Source organism: Nerophis ophidion, linkage group LG16 (genome assembly GCF_033978795.1).
Source record: "Nerophis ophidion isolate RoL-2023_Sa linkage group LG16, RoL_Noph_v1.0, whole genome shotgun sequence".
NCBI lineage: Eukaryota > Metazoa > Chordata > Actinopteri > Syngnathiformes > Syngnathidae > Nerophis > Nerophis ophidion.
Genome location: NC_084626.1, coordinates 49,230,217 through 49,249,350, shown reverse-complemented (window position 1 = coordinate 49,249,350; position 19,134 = coordinate 49,230,217). Strand labels below are relative to the sequence as shown.

Below are 19,134 nucleotides of genomic sequence, written 5' to 3'. Positions count from 1 at the left end.
CAAGAGCTACTTCTTGGGTACTGATTAATGCCAAGGGCTACCAGTTGGATACACACTTAAATAAATTGCCAGAAATAACCAATTTGCTCAATTTACCTTTAATAAATACATCTATATACATAAAAAAAATGTGTATTTCTGTCCGTCATTCCGTCATACATTTTTTTTCCTTTTACGGAAAGTTTTTTTGTAGAGAATAAATGATGAAAAAAAAACCACTTAATCGAACGGTTTAAAAGAGGAGAACATTAAATTTTGAAACATAGTTTATCTTCAATTTCGACACTTTAAAATTCAAAATTCAACAGAAAAAAATTACGAGAAAAACTAGCTAATTCGAATCTTTTTGAAAAAATAAAAAAAAGATTTAGTAATTTTTCCTGATTAAGATTAATTTTCGAATTTTGATGACATGTTTTAAAAAGGTTAAAATCCAATCCGCACTTTGTTAGAATATACAACAAATTGGACCAAGCTATATTTCGAACAAACACAAATCATTATTTCTTCTAGATTTTCCAGAACAAACATTTTAAAAGAAATTCAAAAGCCTTTTAAATTTGATCCTACAATTTTTTTTTAGATTTGCCAGAATATTTCTTTGGAATTTTAATCATAAAAAGTTTGAAGAAATATTTCACAAATATTCTTCGTCGAAAAAAACAGAAGCTAAAATAAAGAATTAAGTTAAAATCTATTTATTATTTTTTTTACAATAAAATAAAAATATACTTGAACATTGAACCAAGAGCTACTTCTTGGGTACTGATTAATGCCAAGGGCTACCAGTTGGATACACACTTAAATAAATTGCCAGAAATAACCAATTTGCTCAATTTACCTTTAATAAATACATCTATATACATAAAAAAAATGTGTATTTCTGTCTGTCATTCCGTCGTACATTTTTTTTCCTTTTACGGAAGTTTTTTTGTAGAGAATAAATGATGAAAAAAAAAACACTTAATCAAACGGTTTAAAAGAGGAGAAAATTAAATTTTGAAACATAGTTTATCTTCAATTTCGACACTTTAAAATTCAAAATTCAACAGAAAAAAATGACGAGAAAAACTAGCTAATTCGAATCTTTTTGAAAAAATGTAAAAAAAAAAAATTAATGGAACATCATTAGTCATTTTTCCTGATTAAGATTAATTTTCGAATTTTGATGACATGTTTTAAATAGGTTAAAATCCAATCTGCACTTTGTTAGAATATAAAACAAATTGGACCAAGCTATATTTCTAACCAAGACAAATATTGATTTTGAATTTTAATCATAACAGAAGCTGAAATGAAGAATTAAATTAAAATCTATTTATTATTCTTTACAATAAAAGAAATACATTTACTTGAACATTGATTTAAATTGTCAGGAAAGAAGAAGAGGGAATTTAAAAGGTAAAAAGGGGATGTGTTTAAAAATCCTAAAATCATTTTTAAGGTTGTATTTTTTTCTCTAAAATTGTCTTTCTGAATGTTATAAAAAAGCAAATATAAAATGTATTTAAACAAGTGAAGACCAAGTCTTTAAAATATTTTCTTGGATTTTCAAATTCTATTTGAGTTTTGTCTCTCTTAGAATTAAAAATGTCGAGCAAAGTAAATAAATACAATTTAAAAAATAGCGGCAGCTCACTGGTAAGTGCTGCTATTTGAGCTATTTTTAGAACAAGCCAGCGGGCGACTCATCTGGTCCTTACGGGGGCGACCTGGTGCACCGCGTTGGTGACCCCCCCGCCATAGATCAAAGAAACCGACACCTTCATGTCGCTTCCCGTCGTTGAGGGTGGAGTTTTACAAGCCTTTTGCTCGGTAAGATCAAAGACCGCGTTTGTCCTCTCACAGAAAGATTTTTAATAACTTGGATATAATTATTCTTGACAGTTTGGCTGTTAGGAGCAGCACTGGAATGAAAGCAGGCAGCAAAGCCAGTGCACAGAACCTCGGGAGAACCATTTCGGGGGAACATCCTCACATTAACACAACATAAACGCAACACAACAAATACCCAGAATCCTTGGCATCCATGACTGTTCCTGACTATATTATACACCCCGCTAGCATTTTTTGAACCCCCCCCAACGTCCCCCATATATTAGCTACACCAGACTATAAGCCACACCCACAATATTTTGGGGGAAAAATAATAGTTCCCGTTCCTTAGCCACAGCCGCACCTACTAAATTAAAATAAATTCACATATTAGCCACACCCACTAAATTTTAGGGGAAAAATGAAAGTTTCCATTTATTAGCCGCACTGGACTAGAATCCGCACCTACTAAATTAAAATAAATAAATGAAAGTTTTCCACATATTAGCCCCACCAACAATATTTTCGATAAAAAAAAATATATTTTTCCATATACAAGCCACACCCACAAAATTTTAGGAGAAAATAATAGTTTCCGTTTATTTGCCACACCGGACTATAATCCGCACCTACTAAATTAAAATATATAAATAAAAGTTTTCCACATATTAGCCCCACCAACAATATTTTCGATAAAAAATTTTTATATTTTTCCATATACAAGCCACACCCACAAAATTTTAGGAGAAAAGAATAGTTTCCGTTTATTTGCCACACCGGACTATAATCCGCACCTACTAAATTAAAATAAATAAATAAAAGTTTTCCACATATTAGCCCCACCAACAATATTTTCGATAAAAAAAATTATATTTTTCCGTATACAAGCCACACCCACAAAATTTTGGGAGAAAATAATAGTTTCCGTTTATTTGCCACAATCCGCACCTACTAAATTAAAATAAATAAATAAAAGTTTTCCACATATTAGCCCCACCAACAATATTTTCGATAAAAAATTTTTATATTTTTCCATATACAAGCCACACCCACAAAATTTTAGGAGAAAAGAATAGTTTCCGTTTATTTGCCACACCGGACTATAATCCGCAGCTACTAAATTAAAATAAATAAATAAAAGTTTTCCACATATTAGCCCCACCAACAATATTTTCGATAAAAAAAATTATATTTTTCCATATACAAGCCACACCCACAAAATTTTAGGAGAAAATAATAGTTTCCGTTTATTTGCCACACCGAACTATAATCCGCACCTACTAAATTAAAATAAATAAATAAAAGTTTTCCACATATTAGCCCCACCAACAATATTTTCGATAAAAAAAAATATATTTTTCCATATACAAGCCACACCCACAAAATTTTAGGAGAAATTAAAAGTTTCCGTTTATTTGCCACACCGGACTATAATCCGCACCTACTAAATTAAAATAAATAAATAAAAGTTTTCAACATATTAGCCCCACCAACAGTATTTTCGATAAAAATTTTTTTATAATTTTCCATATACAAGCCACACCCACAAAATTTTAGGAGAAAATAATAGTTTCCGTTTATTTGCCACACCGGACTATAATCCGCACCTACTAAATTAAAATAAATAAATAAAAGTTTTCCACATATTAGCCCCACCAACAATATTTTCGATAAAAAAAATTATATTTTTTCATATACAAACCACACCGGACCTTAAGCCGCACCCACTAAATTTAGGCGGGGAAACACATTTTTCCATATATTAGCCGCACCCGAAAAATTTTAGGGGGAAAAATAGTCTTAGATTTATTAGCCGCACCGGATAATAAGCCCCACCCACTAAATTATAGGGGAACAATTTTTTTGCCCACTTAATAGCAGCACCGGGCTATAAGCCACACCCACAACATTTTGGAGAATAAAAGAGTTTTCCACATACTAACCAAACTGGACTATAAGGCGCACCCACTAAATTTTAGGGGGAAATCATTTTACCACATAATAGCCGCACCGGACTATAAGGCGCACCCACTAAATTTTAGGGGGGAAAACATTCTACCACATAATAGCCGCACAGGACCATAAGCCGCACCTACAATGTTTTAAGGGGGTACATTTTTCTTAAGGCGCACCCACTAAATAGTTGAGAAAAATATTTTTCCACATAATAGCCGCACCGGACCTTAAGCCGCACCCACTAAATTTAAGCGGGGAAACACATTTTTCCATATATTAGCCACACCCGAAACATTTTAGGGGGAAAAATAGTCTTAGATTTATTAGCCGCACCGGATAATAAGCCCCACCCACTAAATTATAGGGGAACAATTTTTTTTGCCCACTTAATAGCAGCACCGGGCTATAAGCCACACCCACAAAATTTTTGAAAAAAAAAAAGAGTTTTCCACATACTAACCAAACTGGACTATAAGGCGCACCCACTAAATTTTAGGGGGGAAAACATTCTACCACATAATAGCCGCACAGGACCATAAGCCGCACCTACAATGTTTTAAGGGGGTACATTTTTCTTAAGGCGCACCCACTAAATCGTTGAGAAAAATATTTTTCCACATAATAGCCGCACCGGACCTTAAGCCGCACCCACTAAATTTAAGCAGGCAAACACATTTTTCCATATATTAGCCACACCCGAAAAGTTATAGGGGAACAAATATTCTTTGGTTTATTAGCCGCACCGGACTATAAGGCGCACCCACTAAATTTTAGGGGGGAAAACATTCTACCACATAATAGCCGCACAGGACCATAAGCCGCACCCAGAACATTTTAGGGGGGTACATTTTTCTCAAGGCGCACCCACTAAATCGTTGAGAAAAAAATATATTTCCACATAATAGCCGCACCGGACCTTAAGCCGCACCCACTAAATTTAAGCAGGGAAACACATTTTTCCATATACAAGCCACACCCACAAAATTTTAGGAGAAAATAATAGTTTCCGTTTATTTGCCACACCGGACTATAATCCGCACCTACTAAATTAAAATAAATAAATAAAAGTTTTCCACATATTAGCTCCACCAACAATATTTTCGATAAAAAAAATTATATTTTTCCACATAATAGCCACACCGGACCTTAAGCCGCACCCACTAAATTTAGACGGGGAAACACATTTTTCCATATATTAGCCGCACCCGAAAAATTTTAGGGGGGAAAATAGTCTTAGATTTATTAGCCGCACCGGATAATAAGCCCCACCCACTAAATTATAGGGGAACAATTTTTTTGCCCACTTAATAGCAGCACCGGGCTATAAGCTACACCCACAAATTTTTTGAGAAAAAAAAGAGTTTTCCACATATTAACCAAACTGGACTATAAGGCGCACCCACTAAATTTTAGGGGGAAAACATTCTACCACATAATAGCCGCACAGGACTACAAGGCGCACCCACTAAATTTTAGGGGGGAAAACATTCTACCACATAATAGCCGCACAGGACCATAAGCCGCACCCACAATGTTTTAAGGGGGTACATTTTTCTCAAGGCGCACCCACTAAATCGTTGAGAAAAATATTTTTCCACATAATAGCCGCACCGGACCTTAAGCCGCACCCACTAAATTTAAGCGGGGAAACACATTTTTCCATATATTAGCCACACCCGAAAAGTTATAGGGGAACAAATATTCTTTGGTTTATTAGCCGCACCGGACTATAAGGCGCACCCACTAAATTTTAGGGGGGAAAACATTCTACCACATAATAGCCGCACAGGACCATAAGCCGCACCCACAAAATTTTAGGGGGGTACATTTTTCTCAAGGCGCACCCACTAAATCGTTGAGAAAAAAATATATTTCCACAAAATAGCCGCACCGGACCTTAAGCCGCACCCACTAAATTTAAGCAGGCAAACACATTTTTCCATATGCAAGCCACACCCACAAAATTTTAGGAGAAAATAATAGTTTCCGTTTATTTGCCACACCGGACTATAATCCGCACCTACTAAATTAAAATAAATAAATAAAAGTTTTCCACATATTAGCCCCACCAACAATATTTTCGATAAAAGAAATTATATTTTTCCATATACAAGCCACACCGGACCTTAAGCCGCACCCACTAAATTTAGGCGGGGAAACACATTTTTCCATATATTAGCCGCACCCGAAAAATTTTAGGGGAAAAATAGTCTTAGATTTATTAGCCGCACCGGATAATAAGCCCCACCCACTAAATTATAGGGGAACAATTTTTTTGCCCACTTAATAGCAGCACCGGGCTATAAGCCACACCCACAAAATTTTTGAGAAAAAAAAAGTTTTCCACATATTAACCAAACTGGACTATAAGGCGCACCCGCTAAATTTTAGGGGGAAAACATTTTACCACATAATAGCCGCACCGGACTATAAGGCGCAACCACTAAATTTTAGGGGGGAAAACATTCTACCATATAATAGCCGCACAGGACCATAAGCCGCACCCACAAAATTTAGGGGGGTACATTTTTCTCAAGGCGCACCCCACTAAATCGTTGAGAAAAAAAAATATTTCCACATAATAGCCGCACCGGACCTTAAGCCGCACCTTCTAAATTTAAGCAGGGAAACACATTTTTCCATATACAAGCCACACCCACAAAATTTTAGGAGAAAATAATAGTTTCCGTTTATTTGCCACACCGGACTATAATCCGCACCTACTAAATTAAAATAAATGAATAAAAGTTTTCCACATATTAGCCGCACTGGACTATAAGTCGCATTTTGCAGAAAGAAATAAGCAGTTTTCTTGTCAAAACTCGAACAGGCTCTTCATCACTTATGATTGTTTTTTTTGTTTTTTTGCGTGTGTGTGTCTTTTCCGGCTGAATCCGTCACCGGGGCGGACGGAAAGACAAACGAGGAGAGCGGGAATCACACCCTGACTGGCGGAGGTAATGACGCCACAAGTCCTGGCGCCATAACTCTAACGTGCTAAAGTAAACACATTTCACTTTTTTTTTAAAGATTTGCATTTGCTGTTGTGCTTTGCCGAACGTGTACGCCGTGAATTATGGCCGCCCGGCGGTGCGGCGGAGCGGCGGCAGCGGGCCGTAGGTGGTCGTATAAATGCCAGCGCCCTGACAATACTATTAGGACGGATGAGCTTTGAAAGGTGGAACGCAGGCGATAATTTCCCGAGGCGTCGCGGCTCTGCTGACATTCTGATTAGCCTGAGCGTCCAGGTACTTAATGACCTGTCACTGCTGCTAATCCATTGCACGGGGCGGACCGGGCTCCCCCTCATTGGACTACAAGATCCGCTTCAAGGGAACAAAAGGAATGACAGGCCGTAGGAAAAAAGATTTACCGCTGGTTTGGACGATAAAACCCACTTAAAAACCTTTTATTTTCTCAAAAATCGCCTTATAACCTGTTATACATAGTGTAATGATAAGTGTGACCAGTAGATGGCAGTCACGCATAAGAGATATGTGTAGACTGCAATATGATGGCAGTCACACATGAGAGATATGTGTGGACTACAATATGATGGCAGTCACATAAGAGATATGTGTGGATTGCACTAAGATGGCAGTCACACATAAGAAATATGTGTAGACTGCAATATGATGGCAGTCACACACAAGAGATATGTGTGGATTGCACTAAGATGGCAGTCACACATAAAATATATGTGTGGACTACAATATGATGGCAGTCACACATAAGAGATACGTGTAGACTGCAATATGATGGCAGTCACACATAAGAGATACGTGTAGACTGCAATATGATGGCTGTCACACGTAAGAGATACGTGTTGACTGTAATATGATGGCAGTCACACATAAGAGATATGTGTGGATTGCACTAAGACGGGAGTCACACATAAGAGATATGTGTGGACTACAATATGATGGCAGTCACACATAAGAGATATGTGTGGAATGCACTAAGATGGCAGTCACACATAAGCGATATGTGTGGAATGCACTAAGATGGCAGTCAAACATAAGAGATATTTGTGGATTGCACTAAGACGGCAGTCACACATAAGAGATATGTGTGGATTGCACTAAGACGGCAGTCACACATAAGAGATATGCGTGGACTGCAATATGATGGCAGTTACACAAGAGATATGTGTGGACTGCACTATGATGGCAGTCACACATAAGAGATATGTGTAGACTGCAATATGATGGCAGTCACACATAAGAGATACTTGTAGACTGCAATATGATGGCAGTTACACAAGAGATATGTGTGGACTGCAATATGATGGCAGTCACACATAAGAGATATGTGTGGACTACAATATGATGGCAGTCACACATAAGAGATACGTGTTGACTGCAATATGATGGCAGTCACACATAAGAGATATGTGTGGATTGCACTAAGACGGGAGTCACACATAAGAGATATGTGTGGACTACAATATGATGGCAGTCACACATAAGAGATATGTGTGGAATGCACTAAGATGGCAGTCACACATAAGAGATATGTGTGGAATGCACTAAGATGGCAGTCACACATAAGAGATATTTGTGGATTGCACTAAGACGGCAGTCACACATAAGAGATATGTGTGGATTGCACTAAGACGGCAGTCACACATAAGAGATATGCGTGGACTGCAATATGATGGCAGTTACACAAGAGATATGTGTGGACTGCACTATGATGGCAGTCACACATAAGAGATATGTGTAGACTGCAATATGATGGCAGTCACACATAAGAGATACGTGTGGATTGCAGTAAGATGGCAGTCACACATAAGAGATATGTGTGGACTACAATATGATGGCAGTCACACATAAGAGATACGTGTAGACTGCAATATGATGGCAGTCACACATAAGAGAAATGTGTAGACTGCAATATGATGGCAGTCACACATAAGAGATACTTGTAGACCAGGGGTCGGCAACCTTTACCACTCAAGCAGCCATTTTGACTCGTTTCACAAAATAAAAAAGACACTGGGAGCCGCAACCGTTCTCCTGAATATCTGCTGGCGGTCACCCAGATCACAATAAAAAGGGCGTGCTATGAAGCCATTGCCTTACATGCCTTCTACAATATGTACAAACTGCTTGCCAGTCCAGCAACGTGTTGTATGTGACTTCTGCAGATACACGTACAGGACTGGGTGATACAGGTTACACTGAAGGTTGTGATATAAACGGCTTTAACACTCTTACTAATATGCACCACACTGTGAAGCCACACCAAACAAGAATGACAAACACATTTCGGGAGAACATCCTCACATTAACACAACATAAACGCAACACAACAAATACCCAGAATCCTTTGCATCCATGACTGTTCCTGACTATATTATACACCCCGCTAGTATTTTTTGAACCCCCCCTCCCCCCATATATTAGCTACACCGGACTAAAAGCCACACCCACAATATTTTTGGGGAAAAGTAATAGTTACCGTTCATTAGCCACAGCCGCACCTACTAAATTAAAATAAATTCACATATTAGCCACACCAACTAAATTTTAGGGGAAAAATTAAAGTTTCCATTTATTAGCCGCACTGGACTAGAATCCGAATCCACTAAATTTTAGGGTGGGAAAAGCCCCACCAACTATATTTTCGATAAAAAATTTTATATTTTTCCATATATAAGCCACACCCACAAAATTATAGGAGAAAATAATAGTTTCCGTTTATTTGCCACACGGGACTATAATCCGCACCTACTAATTTAAAATAAATAAATAAAAGTTTTCCACATCTTAGCCGAACTGGACTATAAGTCGCACCCACTAAGTTTAGCCAAGGAAAACCATTTTTCCATGTATTAGACGCACCCGCAAAACTTTAGCGGGGAAAATAGTCTTAGATTTATTAGCCGCATCAGACTATAAGCCACACCCACTAAATTTTAGGGTGGGAAAAGCCCCACTAACTAAATTTTGGAGAATTTTTCCTTTTACCATATATTAGCCGCACCGGACTATAAGCCGCACCCACTAAATTTTAGGGTGGGAAAAGCACCACTAACTAAATTTTGGAGAAAAAAAAAATATATTTTACCATATATTAGCCGCACCGGACTATAAGCCGCACCCACTACATTTTTTGGGGAAAATTTATTTTTCCACAGGGTAGCCGTACTGAACCATAAGCTGCACCCACTAAATTTTAGGGGGAACATTTTTTTCCCACATATTAGTATAAGCCTGACCCACAATATTTTTTGGGGGAAAATAATTCTTAATATTTTAGGGCGAAAAATTGTCTTTGATTTAGTATCCGCATCGGACTATAAGCCGCACCCACTAAATTTTAGGGGGAACTATTTTTTTACCCACATAATAGCAGCACCGGACTATAAACCGCATCCACAACATTTTAGGGGGCAAACATATTTTTTAAGGCGCACCCACTAAATCGTTGAGATTTTTTTTTTTCCACCCAATAGCTGCACCGGACCATAAGCCGCACCCACTACATTTAAGCGGGGAAACACATTTTTCCATATATTAGCCACACCCGGAAAGTTATAGGGGAACAAATATTCTTTGGTTTATTAGCCGCACCAGACTATAAGGCGCACCCACTAAATTTTAGGAGGGAAAGCATTCTACCACATAATAACCGCACAGGACCATAAGCCACACCCACAAAATTTTAGGGGGAACATTTTCCCCCCCACATAATAGCAGCACCGGACCTTAAGCCGCACCCACTAAATTTAAGCGGGGAAACACATTTTTCCATATATTAGCCACACCCGAAAAGTTATAGGGGAACAAATATTCTTTGGTTTATTAGCCGCACCGGACTACAAGGCGCACCCACTAAATTTTAGGGGGGAAAACATTCTACCACATAATAGCCGCACAGGACCATAAGCCGCACCAACAAAATTTTAGGGGGGTACATTTTTCTCAAGGCGCACCCACTAAATCGTTGAGAAAAAAATATTTTTCCACATAATAGCCGCACCGGACCTTAAGCCGCACCCACTAAATTTAGGCGGGGAAACACATTTTTCCATATATTAGCCGCACCCGAAAGATTTTAGGGGGAAAAATAGTCTTAGATTTATTAGCCGCACCGGATAATAAGCCGCACCCACTAAATTACAGGGGAACAATTTTTTTGCCCACTTAATAGCAGCACCGGGCTATAAGCCACACCCACAAAATTTTTGAGAAAAAAAAGAGTTTTCCACATATTAACCAAACTGGACTATAAGCCGCACCCACTAAATTTTAGGGGGAAAACATTTTAACACATAATAGCCGCACCGGACTATAAGGCGCAACCACTAAATTTTAGGGGGAACATTTTTCCCCCCACATAATAGCAGCACCGGGCTATAAGCCGCACCCACAATATTTTAAGGAGGTACATTTTTCTTAAGGCGCACCCACTAAATCGTTGAGAAAAAATATTTTTCCACATAATAGCCGCACCGGAACTTAAGCCGCACCCACTAAATTTAAGCGGGGAAACACATTTTTCCATATATTAGCCACAACCGGAAAGTTATAGGGGAACAAATATTCTTTGGTTTATTAGCCGCACCGGACTATAAGGCGCACCCACTAAATTTTAGGGGGGAAAGCATTCTACCACATAATAGCCGCACAGGACCATAAGCCGCACCCACAAAATTTTAGGGGGGACATTTTCCCCCCCACATAATAGCAGCACCGGGCTATAAGCTGCACCCACAATATTTTAAGGGGGTACATTTTTCTTAAGGCGCACCCACTAAATCGTTGAGAAAAAATATTTTTCCACATAATAGCCGCACCGGACCTTAAGGCGCACCCACTAAATTTAAGCGGGGAAACACATTTTTCTATATATTAGCCGCACCCGAAAAATTTTAGGGGGAAAAATATTCTTAGATTTCTTAGCCGCACCGGACTATAAGGCGCACCCACTAAATTTTAGGGGGGAAAGCATTTTACCACATAATAGCCGCATAGGACCATAAGCCGCACCCACAAAATTTTAGGTGGGTACATTTTTCTCAAGGCGCACCCACTAAATCGTTGAGAAAAAATATTTTTCCACATAATAGCCGCACCGGACCTTAAGCCGCACCCACTAAATTTAAGCGAGGAAATACATTTTTCCATATATTAGCCGCACTCGAAAAATCATAGGGGGGAAAATAGTCTCAGATTTATTAACCGCACCGGAATATAAGCTGCACCCACCAAATTTTAGGGTGAAAAAAGCCCCACTAACTACATTTTTGAGAATGTTTTTTTTTCCCCATACATTAGCTGCACCGGACTATAAGCCACACCCACAAAATTTAGGGGAAAAATAATAGTTTCCGTTCATCAGCCACTGCTGCACCTACTAAATTCAAATAAATAAATACAAGTTTTCCGCATATTAGCTGCACCGGACTATATAAGCTGCACCTACAAAGTTTTAGGGGATACAATAGTTTTTATTTTTGTTTTACAAACTGCATTTTAGCCGCACCAGACTATAAGCTGCACCCACTAAAATTTTAGGGGAACAATTTTTTTGCCCTCATAATAGCAGCACCGCACCCACAACATTTTAGGGAGAAAAACTATTTTTTAAGGCGCACCCACTAAATCGTTGCGAAAAAAAATATTGTTCCACCTAAAAGCTGCCTCGGACCATAAGCTGCACCCACGAAATCTAAGCGGGGAAAAACATTTTTTCCATATATTAGCCGCACCCGCAAAATTTTAGGGTGAAAAATTGTCTTAGATTTATAGGCCGCACTGGACTATAAGCCACACCCACCACATTTTAGGGGGAACTATTCTTTTGCCCACATAATAGCAGCACCGGACTATAAACCACATCCACAAAATTGTAGGGGCTAAACATTATTATTATTATTATTATTTCTAAAGCACCTTCCCTTTATTTCCAAAAAATCTGCCATTCCACATTGTTGCCAGTGGGTTGACTTCTTTCTCAGGGTTCCCACTGCTCTGTGAGCGCTTTGAGTATCTAACAATAGGAAAGCGCGATATAAATCTAATCCATTGTTATTATTATTATTATTATTTCTAAAGCACCTTCCCTTTATTTACAAAAAATCTGCCATTCCACATTGTTGCCAGTGGGTTGACTTCTTTCTCAGGGTTCCCACTGCTCTGTGAGCGCTTTGAGTATCTAACAATAGGAAAGCGCAATATAAATCTAATCCATTGTTATTATTATTATTATTATTATTATTATTTCTAAAGCACCTTCCCTTTATTTCCAAAAAATCTGCCATTCCACATTGTTGCCAGTGGGTTGACTTCTTTCTCAGGGTTCCCACTGCTCTGTGAGCGCTTTGAGTATCTAACAATAGGAAAACGCGATATAAATCTAATCCATTGTTATTATTATTATTATTATTATTTCTAAAGCACCTTCCCTTTATTTCCCAAAAATCTGCCATTCCACATTGTTGCCAGTGGGTTGACTTCTTTCTCAGGGTTCCCACTGCTCTGTGAGCGCTTTGAGTATCTAACAATAGGAAAGCGCGATATAAATCTAATCCATTGTTATTATTATTATTATTATTTCTAAAGCACCTTCCCTTTATTTACAAAAAATCTGCCATTCCACATTGTTGCCAGTGGGTTGACTTCTTTCTCAGGGTTCCCACTGCTCTGTGAGCGCTTTGAGTATCTAACAATAGGAAAGCGCGATATAAATCTAATCCATTGTTATTATTATCATTATTATTATTATTATTTCTAAAGCACCTTCCCTTTATTTCCAAAAAATCTGCCATTCCACATTGTTGCCAGTGGGTTGACTTCTTTCTCAGGGTTCCCACTGCTCTGTGAGCGCTTTGAGTATCTAACAATAGGAAAGCGCGATATAAATCTTATCCATTGTTATTATTATTATTATTTCTAAAGCACCTTCCCTTTATTTCCAAAAAATCTGCCATTCCACATTGTTGCCAGTGGGTTGACTGCTTTCTCAGGGTTCTCACTGCTCTGTGAGCGCTTTGAGTATCTAACAGTAGGAAAGCGCGATATAAATCTAATCCATTATTATTATTATTATTATTATTATTATTATTATTATTATTATTTCTAAAGCACCTTCCCTTTATTTCCCAAAAATCTGCCATTCCACATTGTTGCCAGTGGGTTGACTTCTTTCTCAGGGTTCCCACTGCTCTGTGAGCGCTTTGAGTATCTAACAATAGGAAAGCGCGATATAAATCTTATCCATTGTTATTATTATTATTATTTCTAAAGCACCTTCCCTTTATTTCCAAAAAATCTGCCATTCCACATTGTTGCCAGTGGGTTGACTTCTTTCTCAGGGTTCCCACTGCTCTGTGAGCGCTTTGAGTATCTAACAATAGGAAAACGCGATATAAATCTAATCCATTGTTATTATTATTATTATTATTATTTCTAAAGCACCTTCCCTTTATTTCCCAAAAATCTGCCATTCCACATTGTTGCCAGTGGGTTGACTTCTTTCTCAGGGTTCCCACTGCTCTGTGAGCGCTTTGAGTATCTAACAATAGGAAAGCGCGATATAAATCTAATCCATTGTTATTATTATTATTATTATTTCTAAAGCACCTTCCCTTTATTTACAAAAAATCTGCCATTCCACATTGTTGCCAGTGGGTTGACTTCTTTCTCAGGGTTCCCACTGCTCTGTGAGCGCTTTGAGTATCTAACAATAGGAAAGCGCGATATAAATCTAATCCATTGTTATTATTATCATTATTATTATTATTATTTCTAAAGCACCTTCCCTTTATTTCCAAAAAATCTGCCATTCCACATTGTTGCCAGTGGGTTGACTTCTTTCTCAGGGTTCCCACTGCTCTGTGAGCGCTTTGAGTATCTAACAATAGGAAAGCGCGATATAAATCTTATCCATTGTTATTATTATTATTATTTCTAAAGCACCTTCCCTTTATTTCCAAAAAATCTGCCATTCCACATTGTTGCCAGTGGGTTGACTGCTTTCTCAGGGTTCTCACTGCTCTGTGAGCGCTTTGAGTATCTAACAGTAGGAAAGCGCGATATAAATCTAATCCATTATTATTATTATTATTATTATTATTATTATTATTATTATTATTTCTAAAGCACCTTCCCTTTATTTCCCAAAAATCTGCCATTCCACATTGTTGCCAGTGGGTTGACTTCTTTCTCAGGGTTCCCACTGCTCTGTGAGCGCTTTGAGTATCTAACGATAGGAAAGCGCGATATAAATCTAATCCATTATTATTATTATCATTATTATTATTATTATTTCTAAAGCACCTTCCCTTTATTTCCCAAAAATCTGCCATTCCACATTGTTGCCAGTGGGTTGACTTCTTTCTCAGGGTTCCCACTGCTCTGTGAGCGCTTTGAGTATCTAACAATAGGAAAGCGCGATATAAATCTAATCCATTGTTATTATTATTATCATAATTATTTCTAAAGCACCTTCCCTTTATTTCCAAAAAATCTGCCATTCCACATTGTTGCCAGTGGGTTGACTTCTTTCTCACCCTGATGTGGGATCAGACCCGAGGTGTGGTTGTGGCTCGTGCAGCCCTTTGAGACGTGTGTGATTAAGGGCTGTATCTATAATATTTGATTGATTGATTGATTGATTGGTTCATGCGTTCTATTATTAGCAATGTGCCTTGTGGAAACAGTCATGTTCCAGTGTGGAAGGGAACTGAGGACAATTCTGTGGTCGACTTATTTATTACCACGTGGGCCGCTTGAAAGTTCATTTCCAAATACTCCAAATAGAGTCTGACGGCTGTGAAATGTAGACGATTGCAAAAGATGGCAGCAGGAAAAAGCGTGTGAGAGGGCCCGCAAGTGGAGGGCGAGGCAACACGAAGAAAGAAAGGTGGCACACACTCGGTGAAGATTAGGGAAAAAGCTGCAATTGAGAGCGATGGAAAGCGAAGTGAAGGAAATCCCCGGCTGGAAGTCACGGAGGGATAAGACCCCCGTGGAGGGGAGCCTTTTGAAGGCAGCGCACTTAAGGAGTCTAAGCTGCCAGCGAGGCCTGACAGCACGCAGACAACCTTCAGCACGCTTAAGTTGACGTGAGGCGTATCGATGCTGCTGCTGTCAACATAAACTCTACTGTATGATGTCATCCCACTGTCATGTTTTATATGTATGGCTGCCACTGTACATACCCCGACTCTAACATCGGCAACACCATTAACTACACACCGATAAATACTGTCTTTTACCACTATTTAAGCCACACCCACTAAATAAAAAAATATATAATCATTTCCACATATTAGCCGCACCAGACTTTAAGCCACACCCACTAAATTATAGGGGAACAATTTTTTTGCCCACTTAATAGCAGCACCGGGCTATAAGCCACACCCACAACATTTTTGAGAAAAAAGTTTTCCACGTATTAACCAAACTGGACTATAAGCCGCACCCACTAAATTTTAGGGGGAAAACATTTTACCACATTATAGCCGCACCGGACTAAAAGGCGCACCCACAAAATTTTAGGGGGGAAAACATTCTACCACATAATAGCTGCACAGGACCATAAGCCGCACCCACTAAATTTAGGCAGGGAAACACATTTTTCCATATAGTAGCCGCACCCGAAAAATTTTAGGGGGAAAAATAGTCTTAGATTTATTAGCCGCACCGGATAATAAGCCGCACCCACTAAATTATAGGGGAACAATTTTTTTGCCCACTTAATAGCAGCACCGGGCTATAAGCCGCACCCACAACATTTTTGAGAAAAAAAGATTTTGCCACATATTAACCAAACTGGACTATAATGCGCACCCACAAAATTTTAGGGGGAAAACATTTTACCGCATAATAGCCGCACCGGACTATAAGCCGCACCCACTAAATTATTGGGGAACAATTTTTTTGCCCACTTAATAGCAGCACCGGGCTATAAGCCACACCCACAACATTTTTGAGAAAAAAAGAGTTTTCCACTTATTAACCAAACTGGACTATAAGGCGCACCCACTAAATTTTAGGGGGAAAACATTTTACCACATAATAGCCACACCGGACCTTAAGCCGCACCCACTAAATTTAGGCGGGGGAACACATTTTTCCATATAGTAGCCGCACCCGAAAAATTTTAGGGGGAAAAATAGTCTTAGGTTTATTAGCCGCACCGGACTATAAGGCGCACCCACTAAATTTTAGGGGGGAAAACATTCTACCACATAATAGCCGCACAGGACCATAAGCCGCACCCACAAAATTTTAGGGGGAACATTTTCCCCCCCCACATAATAGCAGCACCGGGCTATAAGCCACACCCACAACATTTTTGAGAAAAAAAGAGTTTTCCACATATTAACCAAACTGGACTATAAGCCGTACCCACAAAATTTTAGGGGGGAAACATTTTACCACATAATAGCCGCACCCACTACATTTTAGGGGGGAAAACATTTGACCACATAATAGCCGCACAGGACCATAAGCCGCACCCACAAAATTTTAGGGGGAACATTTTCCCCCCCACATAATAGCAGCACCGGGCTATAAGCCGCACCCACAATATTTTAAGGGGGTACATTTTTATTAAGGCGCACCCACTAAATCGTTGAGAAAAAATATTTTTCCACATAATAGCCGCACCGGACCTTAAGCCGCACCCACTAAATTTAGGCGGGGAAACACATTTTTCCATATATTAACCACACCCGAAAAGTTATAGGGGAACAAATATTCTTTGGTTTATTAGCCGCACCGGACTATAAGGCGCACCCACTACATTTTAGGGGGGAAAACATTCTACCACATAATAGCCGCACAGGACCATAAGCCGCACCCACAACATTTTAGGCGGGAAAACATTCTACCACATAATAGCCGCACAGGACCATAAGCCGCACCCACAAAATTTTAGGGGGGAAAACATTCTACCACATAATAGCCGCACAGGACCAAAAAATATTTCCCACCTAATAGCCGCGCTGGACCATAAGCCGCACCAGCAAAATTTTGGGGGGAAAAAAATAGTCTTAGGTTTATTAGCTCCACCAGACTATAAGGCGCACCCACTGAATTTTAAGGGGAAGAACATTCTACCCCATAATAGATCCACCAGACTATAAGGCGCACCCACTGAATTTTAAGGGGAAGAACATTCTACCCCATAATAGATCCACCAGACTATAAGGCGCACCCACTGAATTTTAAGGAGAAGAACATTCTACCCCATAATAGATCCACCAGACTATAAGGCGCACCCAGTGAATTTTAAGGGGAAGAACATTCTACCCCATAATAGATCCACTAGACTATAAGGCGCATCCAGTGAATTTTAAGGGGAAGAACATTCCACCCCATAATAGATCCACCAGACTATAAGGCGCACCCACTGAATTTTGAGGGGAAGAACATTCTACCCCATAATAGATCCACCGGACTATAAGGCGCACCCACTGAATTTTAGGGGGAAGAATATTCTACCCCATAATAGATCCACCAGAATATAAGGCGCACCCACTGAATTTTAAGGGGAAGAACATTCCACCCCATAATAGATCCACCAGACTATAAGGCGCACCCATTGAATTTTAAGGGGAAGAACATTCTACCCCATAATAGATCCACCAGACTATAAGGTGCACCCACTGAATTTTAAGGAGAAGAACATTCTACCCCATAATAGATCCACCAGACTATAAGGCGCACCCAGTGAATTTTAAGGGGAAGAACATTCTACCCCATAATAGATCCACCAGACTATAAGGCGCACCCACCGAATTTTAAGGGGAAGAACATTCTACCCCATAATAGATCCACCAGACTATAAGGCGCACCCACTGAATTTTAAGGGGAAGAACATTCTACCCCATAATGGATCCACCAGACTATAAGGCGCACCCACTGAATTTTGAGGGGAAGAACATTCTACCCCATAATAGATCCACCAAACTATAAGGCGCACCCACTGAATTTTAAGGGGAAGAACATTCTACCCCATAATAGATCCACCAGACTATAAGGCGCACCCACTGAATTTTAAGGGGAAGAACATTCTACCCCATAATGGATCCACCAGACTATAAGGCGCACGCACTGAATTTTAAGGGGAAGAACATTCTACCCCATAATGGATCCACCAGACTATAAGGCGCACGCACTGAATTTTAAGGGGAAGAACATTCTACCCCATAATGGATCCACCAGACTATAAGGCGCACCCACTGAATTTTGAGGGGAAGAACATTCTACCCATAATAGATCCACCAAACTATAAGGCGCACCCACTGAATTTTAAGGGGAAGAACATTCCACCCCATAATAGATCCACCAGACTATAAGGTGCACCCACTGAATTTTAAGGGGAAGAACATTCTACGCCATA

At 39.2% G+C, this 19,134-nt stretch overlaps 1 protein-coding gene across 5 annotated transcripts in view; it reads right to left on the bottom strand.

The window, feature by feature from the left end:
• Nucleotides 1-19,134, bottom strand: part of vstm2l (V-set and transmembrane domain containing 2 like) — a 214,102-nt gene that overhangs the window by 169,820 nt on the left and 25,148 nt on the right. The gene's annotated exons all lie outside the window — the stretch shown is intronic.